At 39.5% G+C, this 14,401-nt stretch overlaps 1 protein-coding gene across 1 annotated transcript in view; it reads left to right on the forward strand.

The window, feature by feature from the left end:
- The window catches only part of LOC117240179 (neuropeptide SIFamide receptor-like), a 55,240-nt gene that overhangs the window by 2,299 nt on the left and 38,540 nt on the right, over positions 1 to 14,401 (forward strand). The window lies entirely within an intron of this gene.

Below are 14,401 nucleotides of genomic sequence, written 5' to 3' on the forward strand. Positions count from 1 at the left end.
GGAAGCGTGCCCGGCGGGGTTCCCTTGCCAGTACGGAATCGATCCCTCCGTGATCCTCACGAGCGGGCCATGTTCACGCTCGATGCACCGAGCGTATCGCGATTCTGATTTCACACAAGAGCCGACAGCTTCATCTCGAGTAACTGCGAATAAATTATTCTATAATGGAATCGGGCGAAACTTACCTCTTCCATAGCTCGAAGAAAAGCTCGTGAATTCTTTTCAATTTCCCGTGCGCTTCATCCTGATCCCCACCGGGTTTATTTTCGAAAGAAAGTTTAATCTCTCGCAGGCTTGCGCTCGCGGAGACGATGGATTCAGCGATCTATTTATCGCACTTTTGCGTAAAATATACTTTTAACGATTCAATAATTTAATGCAACGTTTTGTTCGATTTGCGTTCAAAACGTTTCAACCATTTTGCATTCAAATCGTTATAGTGGAAATATAACATAGGGACTCTGTCGAGCTGTTTGTGTATGAACGCGGCAGAAAGCCAAATTTTTTCAATTTCTTGCTCGCTGGATCACGATCATTGCCAAATTTATGTCCAAGAAAGGCTTAATTCCTCTGTAGACTTGTGCTCCATCGATTTAACGACGATTAATTAAACGGGTCAGTTAATGCCGATTCGAAGGAAGGGATAACGAGCAGTAAATATAATTTCGTCGAGGGTAGATCGTCCGATTAATTAGAGATTGTTACGTGCGTGTATCCTATGTAACGTCCATCTAATTACGGTTGTTTAAACCGGATCGAAGGGCGAGCATAGATGTAAAGGGGTCGTCTCTACGATTCTGCGCGTCTTCGAAGGTATGTGTCGCAAATGCGAAGTAGGAACGCGCGCGGATAAAATGTTCCAGCGAGATTTACCAAGATCCACCGAGGGATCCTGCGCATCGATCGTTTGTTTTCACCGAGCGGGGACCGTTACTGCCTTCTGTCCACTTTATTATCCACGTTAGGGCCGTAATGCTGTCGCTGGCAGCGTTTAAGGTTATTGAAACCTAATAAGACCATCGTCGTTTCCCGTTTTAGCGGACTATATCTTATTCCGAATCGAAGTATTTGCTACCGATAATTCCTTCCTCATCAGATGTTTGTTTTATCGTCATCTTTACCTCCGCTTCCTCGTGTTTGAGTATTATACCTTTTATCAATAGAAAATATCCTCCAACAAATATTATGCAGGAGATATCCATGCTTTTTCGATCGTAACGATTAAAACGTGACAGAGAATCGGTCGTGCTTTCGCATCGTTCGATCGATCGTATTTTTCCATCGTCAGGTGGAATTAATAGTTTTACTTTCGTATGAGCAAGAAATTTCTATATTCCTTAGCGATTCTAGTTGCTTCCGAATCAAATAATTCGTTTTTCGTTCAGTAGCTTTTCAGCGATTAAATGGCAGAAAAGAGTTCCGTTCGAGGGACAACGATCGGTTCATCTGGTCTCGAATCGCAAAGGTCGCGATAATTGCGATAGAGACGGTATTCGACCGTGAGCCTCCAGAGCAGCCAATTGTCAGCGTGTCGCATTGTCGCACGACTAACGACGTCATTAGCACGCACTCGCGCGGCCAACATGCCTCGCCAGTTTGTTTTCTCCGAGGAATTCAAGTGTTTCCTACCGAGTACCCGACTTGTTCACCGTGTAAACTATTTGCACTACAATTTCTGGATTTTATCTAGTAAACTCATCTTTTGTCGTCGTTTTGCGATGTCGAAATTATTCACAATTTTCGATCATTCTTTATTCTACAAATAATTGTAATCTAATTATAAATTCACCATCCACTAAATAAGATTCAAAAATGGAAATCCATTGAGATATATACTATCGATTGAATTTACTGAACCCAATTTTCTAGGCAACCATCCTTCTAAGCGCTTATTTAATAATTTAAACGTTTAGTCGGACAAATATATGACAGATTTCCTTATCCATTATATAAGTACACACCAACAGCTTCGGTGCAACATTTAACATGCAACTTTAAACATAGTTATTTACTTGGGCAATATAGAATAATATGGTTCTTTCTTCCCGCTGTAAAATGCAAAATGAGTTCAGTCATCGATTTTACTTGACGTTCGAGTTCAAGGCGATACGTCGCTTCTAACTTCTCGAACATAGATTTAATCCAAGAATTTTCATTCCAGCTTTTATCAGACGAAAGTACTTTTAAACTTTATTCAATTTTTTCCCTTATCCCCTTCTTCGATCGAACGCGACATTCGCAACGTTAAATTTTGAAAATCCAGTGAAAACTGATCTACGATGTGGATATTAGGATACCAATGTCAAGAATTACAAGTGTAAATGACTAAACAAATATTTTCTTTAAATTCGATAAAACGTTCGAGAAAATATATCGTAGACGCAAACTTGGTTAGCCATCGATAGCTTTATACACCGTTTGCTCGATTTTATTTATACGATCTAAAGTAGAACATCGTTGTTGCCAGTCTTGTTCATGTAGAATTCTTCTCATTTTACATAGGAGTTTAACGTTCGATTAAAAAGTAAAACAGAGCAGTTAATCGTTAAATAATTGTTTCAAAACTTGTATGACATTGCGAGATCGACAAGTATCGATTAAGTACCAGTAGAGGAAGCCGCACCGTTTGATCAGAGGGTACCATTTTCTTCCGAGAATATCGTCTACACGAAATGAGTGAATTCTTCTAGATCCCTTTGTTTACTCTCCTAAAAGAAACTTAGAGACTATAACGAAATTGAACTCGTGTTCGAGGTGGTGCTTCTGCCGTGGGTGGTGGTAAAGAGCTTTTTCTTTCTCCCTTGTGAAATGATTGCTCCATGGCAGGAAGAAGTTTCATCCCCGCGGGATGATTTTCGTGCTGGAAATTGTCCGCGCTGTTTCTCCTGCATCTTTGCTCTGTAATTTATTGTCGGGGACCGTGGTCCGGATGGTGTTTATTTAGTAAAAATGTTTGTCGATTTCAGTGTGCGTGACATAAGAGATTAGGGTAAGAGTTAGTAAGTTCGACTTACGAAAACAAATATGTATTACTGATAATTCTTCCGAGCCACTCAACTAAACTTGTCAAGTAGGCTTCGTAAACATCCTATAAATTTGCGGATTTTTATGCAAATACATAATTTTCACATTACATATGTTTTCCATATCTTACATAAACGACGTCGATTCAGCTGTTCGAATATCATTGCTAAATGTCGAAGATGATTGCTGTAAGAAATTGAATTTGCCGAAACCATGAAGCACATATACGATTCTTTTAGCAAACCGATAAGAAAGAAATTTAATCGTATTCTGAAGAAAGTTCTCGATTGCAATATGATATCGAAAATTTCAGAAATTCCGTATGGTAGAACCATACGAGGACTAGAAGAAACCCCAATTACATCTTGCAACGTTGAACAATCTATTTCTGCTTCTAAATTAGACAAACGATATCGATTTACTAATCTTGAAAAAACTACTGTTACTTACTGTAACGCAGATTATAATAATTAAATGTAGATAATAATATGATTTATATTCCGTCATTTATATGTACGTATCGTGTGTATGTATTTTACGTAATTTGCCATATATCTTACACGATATGACATATTTCCTGTGTATTTGAATATTTGAATATTTTTACGAGTTTTAGCTGCATAAAAATCCGCAGTCTACCCATAAAAAAACAGACGTACAAAGTTTTCATCATTCAAGTCAAGAGTGGCAATAAAAGTGAGCTCGTTTAATTCAGCACGATCGTCGGCAAACAGTCGTTTTTCGAAACGTTCTTCAAACACCCGAAAGAAGGTAGCTAGAACTTCTAGTAACTGGTCTCAAAAGCTCGCATTGCCGAAAGGGTGCGCGAAACGCAATTTCAAAGGTCGGTTGGCGGTTTAGAAAACTATGCAAATCCGCGGAAGCTCGTTATAATTACGTTGTAACCGTGATTCGAAAGCGGCTCTTAACATTAGAGGTTAAATGGGAAACGAGACGGGTGGGTGTAATCGCGTACGATTATGTTAATAGCGATATCGGTCAACCGTTGCCTTTGACTGGTAATCGGTGCATAATAACGCGGTGGATCTCGTCTGTGAAACGGGCAAGTTCTCGTTGAGTGACGAATTTCCGCGGTTGGTCGGAATGGTCATTGGCAAGGAAAATACTGTAAGGTACGGAAAATAAGATACAATTGTCGAGTATTTATGATTACTTTAAGTAAAAAAATCATTGAACACGCAGATAATACGTGTATCTTGCTGTTTAATATTAAAACGATTGATTCGTCGATATTATGTCAATAATATCGATAAAGATTTCCCACGCAGAGACGCCCATAACTTTAGCATCTGCCTAATAAAATCGATATGCTATAACAGATTAACGTCATTCACATGCATCGTTTTATTAAAATACTGCGAAGCTATCTTGCTTGGAGTATGCGGCTCAAAAGTATTTCAATATCTCTCGTCCTTCAACATTACAGTATTTGCCAAACACATAACCGGAGACGAACTCTCATCGCGGATATCTCTAAAGATCCCAATCCAAGGACACTGATTGTGGTTCAGAAATTTCGTTTCATAGAACCAAAATGCCGATGGAGGCAAGAAATTGAAATATTGGGGATGTTCGACCGATATTTCGAGAAATCTGTAAACACGAATCGATAGAGCCGAACGATAAATAGAACAGACACGAAGATTCTTTCGGATTTACATGAAATTTGAGATGTGTTTTCGATCAACTCGGAAATAGCAAATTAAAGCAACATATTGGAACATTTTTGGAAAAAAGAACTTTGCAACGTTTTCGTTAATTTATGACCAGCGGTTCAATTAATGTGGCTGTTCGCTTCAAAAGACCCTCTGAACTCTGAACACACATACATTGACGCATCAGGAATGCCAATGCACGGCTAAGCGGTCCCGAACGGCGAAATCAGCCGCGCCGTGTTCCGATGATCGATTCTGTGCGCAGGTAATTCGATTTACCGTGTCGTTAGTCTAGAATCCCGAGACCGCTGCCAATTTCCATTTCAAAGCGAACGTTAGTGTGCCTGTGTACCTGCATACCTACATACGTATATTCAGCCGGAGCTGTGGAAAATGTGGACGCGCCGTTTTCGAGGCTGAACGATCACGCCGTCCATCGAGACGGATAACTCGTAAAATCGCTTCTCACGCTATCCTTTTCTTTGGTCTTTGCACGTTCTGCCTCTACAATTAATAAAATAATCGGTAATTCTGGTGTTTAGTCATATCAATTTTATATCTTTATTTTAAACTCGTTACATGGTATTTGTCTTTGGATTTTTTAGTAATATTCGGTTTAAATAACTAGGTATATAATATTTTAATAGACGGGAATTTTTATCGGGAATTTCAACGACTTCCTTTCGCCGAATATTACGTGATTTAACACGCAATTCTACAAAAAATACGTGGATTTGTACGATACATATTTCTGTGGAGACAGATACTGTATGAAAATTATTTGTTAACATATAGTATCGTAGATAATGAAATTTGGATTCGCTCGTGTTAAAAATCGATCGATAGATAGATAAATATTGAAGAGCGTCGAATCTCTTCAAATTTGTGTATACTTATCGATACGTGGTGCTTCAAGCCCAGTTTTATCGAAGTAGCACTTGTCCAGATCATGACCTTCTCTTTTGTTCGATTCAGGGCAATGCTCGAGTACAAGTATTATCCTATTTCGATAGCTTAATCGTCCACGCCTCAAAAAATCAAACAACGAGTCAACCCAATTAAGTAGCTGCACGAACGTGAGACAATCGCGATCACCTACGTACGATTTATCTTCGTTAAAATCAATTATAATCGATTGAACCACGACGTACGATGTAAGATTCGTGTCAAATGCCAAGGAAGTGAAGAATTCAAGAAAGACAAATTAGGTTAGGTATGTTTGCTCAATTTTTCCTAGTTTTAGTTTTTATTCGTAGTTTATTTATAATTATATTTTGTTATGGCTCCGTACTAGCATCTTACGATCTACGTTTCATTTACACACCATTGCCAAATACTACTATTTATTTATAGATATCTTAATTTTCCTATTAACTTGCATTATTTTCTAACAAAAGATGTTCTATTTATATTTATCAAATTCGCGTAAACAAAATTTTACAGATATTTTCATTCACTGAAGCGTATTGTAAACTAAATCTTGATTTAGTTTGGTCGGAAAGGAATTTGCGAGAAACGGCAAAACTAATTGAAAGCAAAACTGTTGTTTATTAATTAAAGTCACTTTTATGGACCATTATCGCTTATCTTCCGGTCTTACTGGTAGGAAGTTCAAATAGAAATGTCGGATATCTACGAGATTATCCGTAAACCCTGGATTGTATTTAAATAGCGTCTTCCTAATCGAGAATCCAAACATTCCACTGTGAGATTTCTATCTATAATTGATCTAGCGGCGCTGATAATGGGTAACGATGGACTTTTCCGATTTAGGCGGAAAAAAGGAGCTGTAGTAGGAGGTAAAAAATTAGAACGTTCATAGTAGAGGATCGCAGTAGGACGTTCTTTTAACGCGTTATAATACCTTCCACCCTACGAAGGAAAAAGAAAAGATAAAGGAAGGTAATAAATTTTTCTCTCCGTAACTTGTTGATTTAACAATAACGAGTAACGAAATTCCAAAAATGAGTAATGTTTTAATAAAAATCCGCCGAAATCGAAGCATTAGGGCTAGCTGCAAATGTTCTTCGGAAACGTTCCTCCATCGTGACGACACTTTCGGAGTTACAAATTGATTTGATAAAATGCAGTGGATAAAATTTCCCCGGAAATCGATTTGATCGATAATCAAGGCCGTTTTTATAGTTCTATAGAGAAGGGCGGTCCTCCTTTGGGTAATCACGCGTGCTTCTGTGGATATTCTTAAACTTTGCCTTAGATGACCATCGTGTAAATCACAAAAATCGGAAATTCGTCCGGTGTAATTTTCCCGGTGTAAAATTCTGTCACGAACGCTCGAACGCATAGGCATCTTGCCTATTCGTATTTGAATACATTTTAGTTGGCTATTATTTTTTCATAGTTTTCGAATCTACTCGCCGCTAATATAATTTTTCAAGCAAAGCATGTAAAGATATTCCATGATAATCCAGTCTCCGATTATTTACGATTAGAAAGGAAAAAAGGTTTTGATCTTTGATCATCCCGTCTTTCTTCTGTCTGTGATTTTTCATTAATCTTGCTCGACTATAGAAGATTCACCGGCTGTTTCGAGCAACTGTTACAAGTAGAGGAACTTCCTTGTTTCGTCTGTCAAACGATGTTTCCCATTTCGAGAAATATTCTTTCGAGCCCAACTCCGCTCGTTTCCGGAGCTAAAGGGGAACAAAAACGACGAGAAGGAGAGAAGAGGGAAAGGAAAAGAAGCAAAAGGACGAGTCAGATTAATCATTACGATCGATGCACCGATAATTAGGTCGTGCATTTGGCTAAACGCGGACAAGCCGAGAGAAATGGAGATGCGAATGATTATGCGATGGGTGTTCTGGCAACAGGATTGCATAGAGATATATGTATAAGGTGTTCAAGTTTTAACCGATTAATTAAAATTAATTGACATGCCTTTGATCGTTTCTCGAGCGATAGATGTATAAAATCACGATATTTTAATTTTAAAAATATATAATCGCAACATAGAAGAGGGCAAGCACGAGCGATACGAATAAATTTTAATCACGTAGATTGAGATTAACAGTAAAATGCATCGACCGTAAAGGAAATAAATTTATCTAGTTATTGTGAAAATAATTAAAGAAATAATATTTCTACTCTCTTGCTGCGTCGCAAGAAACAAAGGCATGTATTTAGCTGTTTATATTTAAGAAATTAGAATTTTCATTGATGGTTCCGTGCCACGGAACCAGTTTGTTAGACTGCGACTTTCTAACTCTACTTTGCACGTTCTACGAAAGTGCTTTATGAATTTATGGCCCGTGGAACCATTTGTAAGATGCATGTGAAATTTTCGTGCGTGCCATCCGAGATAATAGTTCAGAGTGATTTATTACACGTGTGTATAACTTCCACAAATAATATATCGTGCTTCTTATTTATTTCCAACTACAACTAGTGACACGTACTAAATACGATGAATGTTTTATTTGAAGAAGACGATGTTTCAAAAACGAGCCTGTATATGCATACACATGTATATCTTAATATTACACGACGCGTAAAATAACTAAATGAAGAAGGGTGGAAAGAACAGAGCGTGGGGTGGAGAGCTCGTACAGCCGCGGTCGTGCACGGCAGACTGCAAGCCGTGGGTCGTAGATAGCGGGACGCCACCCGAGTTCAACATGTATACATACGCCCCCGCACACGCAGACAGGGGTAGATGTATCGAGTGCGCTGGCTGCACGGGGTGAACGTCCCGAGGTGACCGCGTCCCTGCACCCGCCAACCTGCGCTACTTCTCAGAGTCTCCTTCGGAAATTGGGGCTCGGTTCCACTATGCCACTCTCCCGTGCTTCCCTCGCACTAGTTACTCACCAGTTACTTACAATATGATAGAACGTCGATTGTCACAATTTTACTGCACTTTACATTATTCGGAATTTGTTTGGAATTATCCGATGGCACGGGAAATTGTTATCGATAACTACTTATATTTCTCTATTACTTAATTTACATCGCTTCTTGTTTTCCCGAACGATGGATAACTAACTTATTCACGGTTTATCATCGGTGCTGTATCGTACATTTAATTGCACTTACGTGTATTGCTTCCAAGGAGCTGACGTTGGTATTTAAGATTTTTAATAGTTGACGCGTCTGCGTGATTTTTTATTCAAACACGAGATCGCAGAGGGCAATTGTTTTCAGCAATCTTTTGACATTTTACGATGCGATATTTGGCGAAACTTCGTTCGAAGTTGTAACTGCTCTCATTACTACAACGAAGTAAAGGTTAACTGGATACAGATATTTCGAAAAGTAATATCATAAGTTATCCAAAAGGTACAACTTATCTACGTAGCGTCATTTCGCAAAATTTGCAGAAGTAGGGCAATATATTAAAATATCGCTCATGGAACAACTAAATACCATCTGAATGTCAAGTACTCGTGTTACGATCTTATCACGCTTTCATGAAAATTCAAGGAGTTCGCCTTGAATTAACGAACAAATCTTTCTATTCGCGTAATTGATTCTTTTGTGAGAAGATTTATGATAATAGCACCCTCTTAGGCATTTCTTTAGCAAGATACCATTTTTAAGAACAAATGGAATTGAAAGAATCGATCAGTCTGAACAAATAGTATTAGTATCTTTTCTGGGCTAGCTGTATTACGCATTTCTCTCATTTATTTTCTGTATATCGCAATTCTCGCTTCACTTCAAAACTTTTTTCTGAGAACTCTTTAAACCTCCATAATCCGATCTACGGTAAAATATACAAAGAGCGACGACGCGAAGTTTATACGAATCTTTGCCAAATTCGTTGTACGTTTTTAAAAGTTGGGCTGTTAAACCGGAAGTGTAGTAGAGACTTGTGACGCGAAGGATATCTGGGTCTTTATGTCAAAAGTTTCTATGGAAATAAATCGAAACAAACGCTCGTTGATTTCGCATTTCTCGCGTGATATTCGAAACGAACAGAGAGCCTCGTTAGAAAGGGTGGCCTCCGTTGTCCGTGACAGCGTTTCTTTAACAAAAGCTGCCTTAAAGAGCCGTCACACGAATTACCAGGCCATTGTTCGCATCATTCGCGTTGTTCGCAAACGAACCGAGCAATTTCCAATTAACTCGATCCGTACTTTGCTCCTTTCGGCTCTGATGAACATCGTTCGTATCGACAACCCTTAAAAAACTGATTGAAAGCTGATAATTCCGGTGCATCGCCTGTATCCCAACGATGAACAAGAATAAAAGGGGAAAAAGATTAACCAATTTCATTTCGGTGACTTTAATCACCGTTCGCTGGACATCGCGATCTTACACAAAAGTTTCTGTGTTTATTGGAAGTCGCTGATTCCACGAAACTAAAGACAGAGGAAGGTTTCGTACAGTTTTTGTGTTCCCAAGCTTCTTATTTTCACCCTTTTTCTTACTCGAGTAATTAATTGGTTTTGTTTCGACGTTAAATAGCGCGATACCGAGCCTGATGCATCGTTCGAAGAAAAAGTATTTCGAGTAATTATCAAGTACATTCACGCTCGTGAGTATTCGCAAATTGAAAAGAAAGGCTTTCCACCGGACCATAGTCCGCCCAGTCAAAATTCTGTGATAAATCATCGACCCTGACACATATTATCGCGGTCCGCGCAGGGGAATACGTGGCAGCTCACACGAACGGACACGGTCATGGGTGCATTGGAACAGGTTGGCGACGCACATGCTCCGTGTACACATCTATCACACGTACGTACGTACCTATGTATGCATGTATATACGTACGCATGAAATACGAACAAGCCGAGAGCACGCGTGTGCCGTTCGAACGTGTCTATTCAGTCTGCCTTTGTCATGGCGTTGCTAACCGTCACATGCTCCGTGTACGCTTAATTACACGTTATTACGCTTCACGGAACGTATCGTTCAGTTTTCCCTTGGCTGGATCCAGCAGAGAGCTATATCACCGTTCGAACGAGCGCTCTGTGTGCAGCAACACTCGCAATAATCCCGATTCCACCGATGAAACTGGCGGTAATGCGTCGAGAACAGGAAGCACATTGCTGTTCCTGGCAGTTCAAGTACGCTGGTTCTACTGCTCGTTGCCCGATATATCTTCGACCTCTGCTACTCGTCGCTTAGCGTTCGCTAATTCGCCAATTCAATTGAAAACGAGCAACTGATTGTCTTTGATCCGGACGAGGAATCTTAGTTAGCGAGTTTAGATTTTTGGTTTGAGTAAAAATAAATGTGCTTTTTACGAGGAAGTGGTCGAGTTTAATTTTTGGAAAATTTTCAGACGGTATAAACGTGATTAGTAGACGTATCGATCGTGTACTAGGTAAAATTAATCTGTAGATATGCAGAATCGAAAATAAAATAAACAAAAGAATAAACAATGCAATAAAATAAACTTAAAGATTCGTCTAAAGACCATTTCTCTTCATATACTTATTCTTTGCATGTACATATTACCAATATACGTTGGAAACATTGAATAAAAACGAATATGCATATATTTCTCTTCATATAGGGTCCAACGTAGCTACTTCTGAATACATATTTCACAATGAACAACTCGTTATACGTAACATTGTTGAATTTGTCTCTACATCCTTTTAACCTGAATTTTTAGGAAACCAGTAACTTCGTTAGAAAGGAGCTCAAGACCTTGGAAGCTCAGGGATTACAACTTTAAAGTAATCAAATAAAATCATCTTTCCATTGCTACGTGAAAAGAGATCCGCGTTTTAACTTTGCGAATATTTCAACTATTTTGAAATAAAATGAAGTAAAATATTGTAAAATTTGATCGATGGCGGATTAATCAAACCACGAGTTTCTTTATTTGTATTTCTACTAGAAAAATATAAAAACGAGCATTCTTTCCTTTCGTTGTCTCGAATAGTTGCTTTAACGGTAGAACTATCAGAATGGCCAAAATCATCAATTTGTAAATCTTCGTAGAAATTTTGTAAGGTCCAGTTTTGAGGATGACTTTTCACGAAATATACGAACAAAAGCTTACTCTTCTCCTTGAATTATATAACTTTTCGCATTCCGTCCATTGTGAATGCTTTGATAAAGACGTTATTCGTCGATGGTTCTAGTGTGAAGTTCGGCCATCCGTAATTCTAACGTTCGATTCGATCGTCGACTAAAGAGGAATCGACACACGAGGGTCTCGAGACGACGAAATGGCGCTGAAATGTTTCTTCAGCTGAAACGCCAGAATCGTATACACAATTGGCATCGTGTTGCGTCAATGAACGCGCGTGTGTTCTCGAGTACACGGCCGAATAATTGAAATATCGTTACGGCCACAATAGGCTTTGCTACTCAAAATAGGTAGACCCCATTGACGCCGGCTCTTGTCTTAGACAGAGTTATTCTTCTTTATAGCGGAAGGTAAATTCCACAGGAAATTATAATACATATGGACTGCAACGATTTGTGACAAAATTTTGCAACTAATTTGGAAAGCCTATTTGAGGAATTGTATTTATTACTAATAAATCGAGTAATTTTCTTCGAACTTGACACAACGCGCGTTCTTGGACGCGCTGAAAGTTTTTAAACTCTTTTCACTCGGCTCTGCCTCTAGAGATCGAAATTTATAATGTGACTCCAAAGTTTTCCTCGTCGCATACTGATTACTTTTACGAAGATTTACTATTACGTGTACGCATCTTATCTGACTACACACCTGTGTATACATGATTTTTTCCGAAGATTTTAAAATTCTTTCTACACGGTATAATTCAATTGCACGTTCAAGAGCTCTATAACGGTATGTCCATATATTTAATAATCTGAAATTTTTTAGAATCAAAGAACGTTTATTTAACGAAAAAAGTTACGAAGTACGATAAAACTTGGGCTATCTCAGCTAATCGGGCGACATTGGGATTCGAATAAAGGAATTCTCGAGTTGTAGAACTTCATGTTCGTCCGTATATCTATACATGAACATAAATATTAATAGTAGCAGCCACGAGTAATGAAATTCGATATGATTCAGTTGTTTATTATGTGTTCCAAATCTTTTTAGCAGCTGAAATTTCGTGCCTCGTACCATCATAGCCTTATTTTTGAAGCCTCAAATGCTTCAAAATGTGAACGATCTCATCGTTACATTCATGTTCTAACTCGTTATTGGAAACACAGATAACACCAGTATTATAATCAATCAAAGAAGTCATATTGAAACCATCCTATCATATCGGCGTTAGCACAATCATCGTATCTTGTTATCTTAGCACAATCGTCTCATCCTGTTATGTACTCGCAATTACCGCATCCTGGTATATTTATCTTGTATCTGTCCTAATATTATCTTCGACTTCTTCCTGTATAGTATCTTTGCTCGACGTCCATCCAAGCATGTGTCACCATGTAACAGCTCACGAAGATGCATCAGCTTTTCAGTAGTATCGTTTATTGCAAAAATCTTGTTGTAGATAATTGTACTATTTATATGCAAAACGCATTGAAATAACGAAACATCTAGATAATAGAGTATTCGCATGACGAGGGCTCGACTGGTTTAACAAAGTTTATTGGGACAATTAAATCAACGTATCGTTGATTCGTTCGTCTAAATCGCTAATTCGCCAATGTGACATGCCTGTAGATGGCTACAAGAATTTGAAAGTCAAACTTAAATTATAGGTATACACGATGGCTGCCTCTGCGAATGAATTAATTAATCGGCATCCTTCGTTCTGCCATCGTTCCGTTTCATCCGAAACAGATTCATCCGGCTTCGAAATGAAAAGCCGAGGCGCTCGATTATCCATACATTATTCGACGCACCGGTGAGGCGCGGTGTAATATCTTGGCCGGTTGCCGGCCGCAAAAACCCGGACGGCCGAAGCGGGATGAGCTCGTGTTGATTTAACCTTGACACGAGTCGCGGCAAAAATCAAGCGCGCCGAGTGGATCGTTAAAAGACAGGCGGTAGATGTGGTAGCCGATAGGGGAGAGGGATTCGAAATGAAATTCAGCGGTGGAACAAAAATTTGTTCGCGGCAGGTGCGCGCCGCGCTGCGCAACGGATCGATCGATTAAATTAATTGTCCCCGTTTGTTTGGAGCGTAGTGGTGGTGGCCGTGTCGTCTGGAACAGCCAGGAAGGTCGGTCGGCTCTCGATGATGCTTCGTCCCGTAGCAGCGTTCTTTGTGCTCGTTTCACGGTGAACGATGGGATTAATAATTCGAGCGGGATAATACGCGGCGTTATACGTACATCGGTGGAAATAGAGAAAGAACAGGCGAGTGAGCGTTGGGTGCGTGCGTGCGCCCTCGCCTCGTAGAATTTCAAGAGTTCCGCGCATCGGTAACCTGACCCGTACCGAGATCCATATAACCTGTGTTTGTGTCAAGGCGAAAGGGGCCAACACTCTCGGCTGACCTACATCGGCCGATCACACTCCTACCCCACGGCTTCCACTCCGTGGGCTGCTATCCACCTGCACCCTTCAACGATCACCCCTAGATTCTAGTTTTTCCCCTTCGTTGTCTGATATTAGCTTCGAAACGCTCCCTTTGCTGTCTGGCTGTATCTTTCTGGATGTCATTAGAACGTCAGGTTCGATTAATTAATAAGACGGGCAAGCTCTTTGAAAAGATCGAGATGGTCGGGTCGGAACGGATAATCGAGAAGAACAAAGGGACGTATAAGACGTAAGAGGGAAGATTCTGACCGAAGTGTAATTTGTAGAGGGTGTTAGGATCAGAGAGGTGGTG

Source organism: Bombus vosnesenskii, unplaced genomic scaffold (assembly GCF_011952255.1).
Source record: "Bombus vosnesenskii isolate JDL3184/JDL3185 unplaced genomic scaffold, Bvos_JDL3184-5_v1.1 scf7180000014579, whole genome shotgun sequence".
In the NCBI taxonomy this organism is placed as follows: Eukaryota; Metazoa; Arthropoda; class Insecta; order Hymenoptera; family Apidae; genus Bombus; species Bombus vosnesenskii.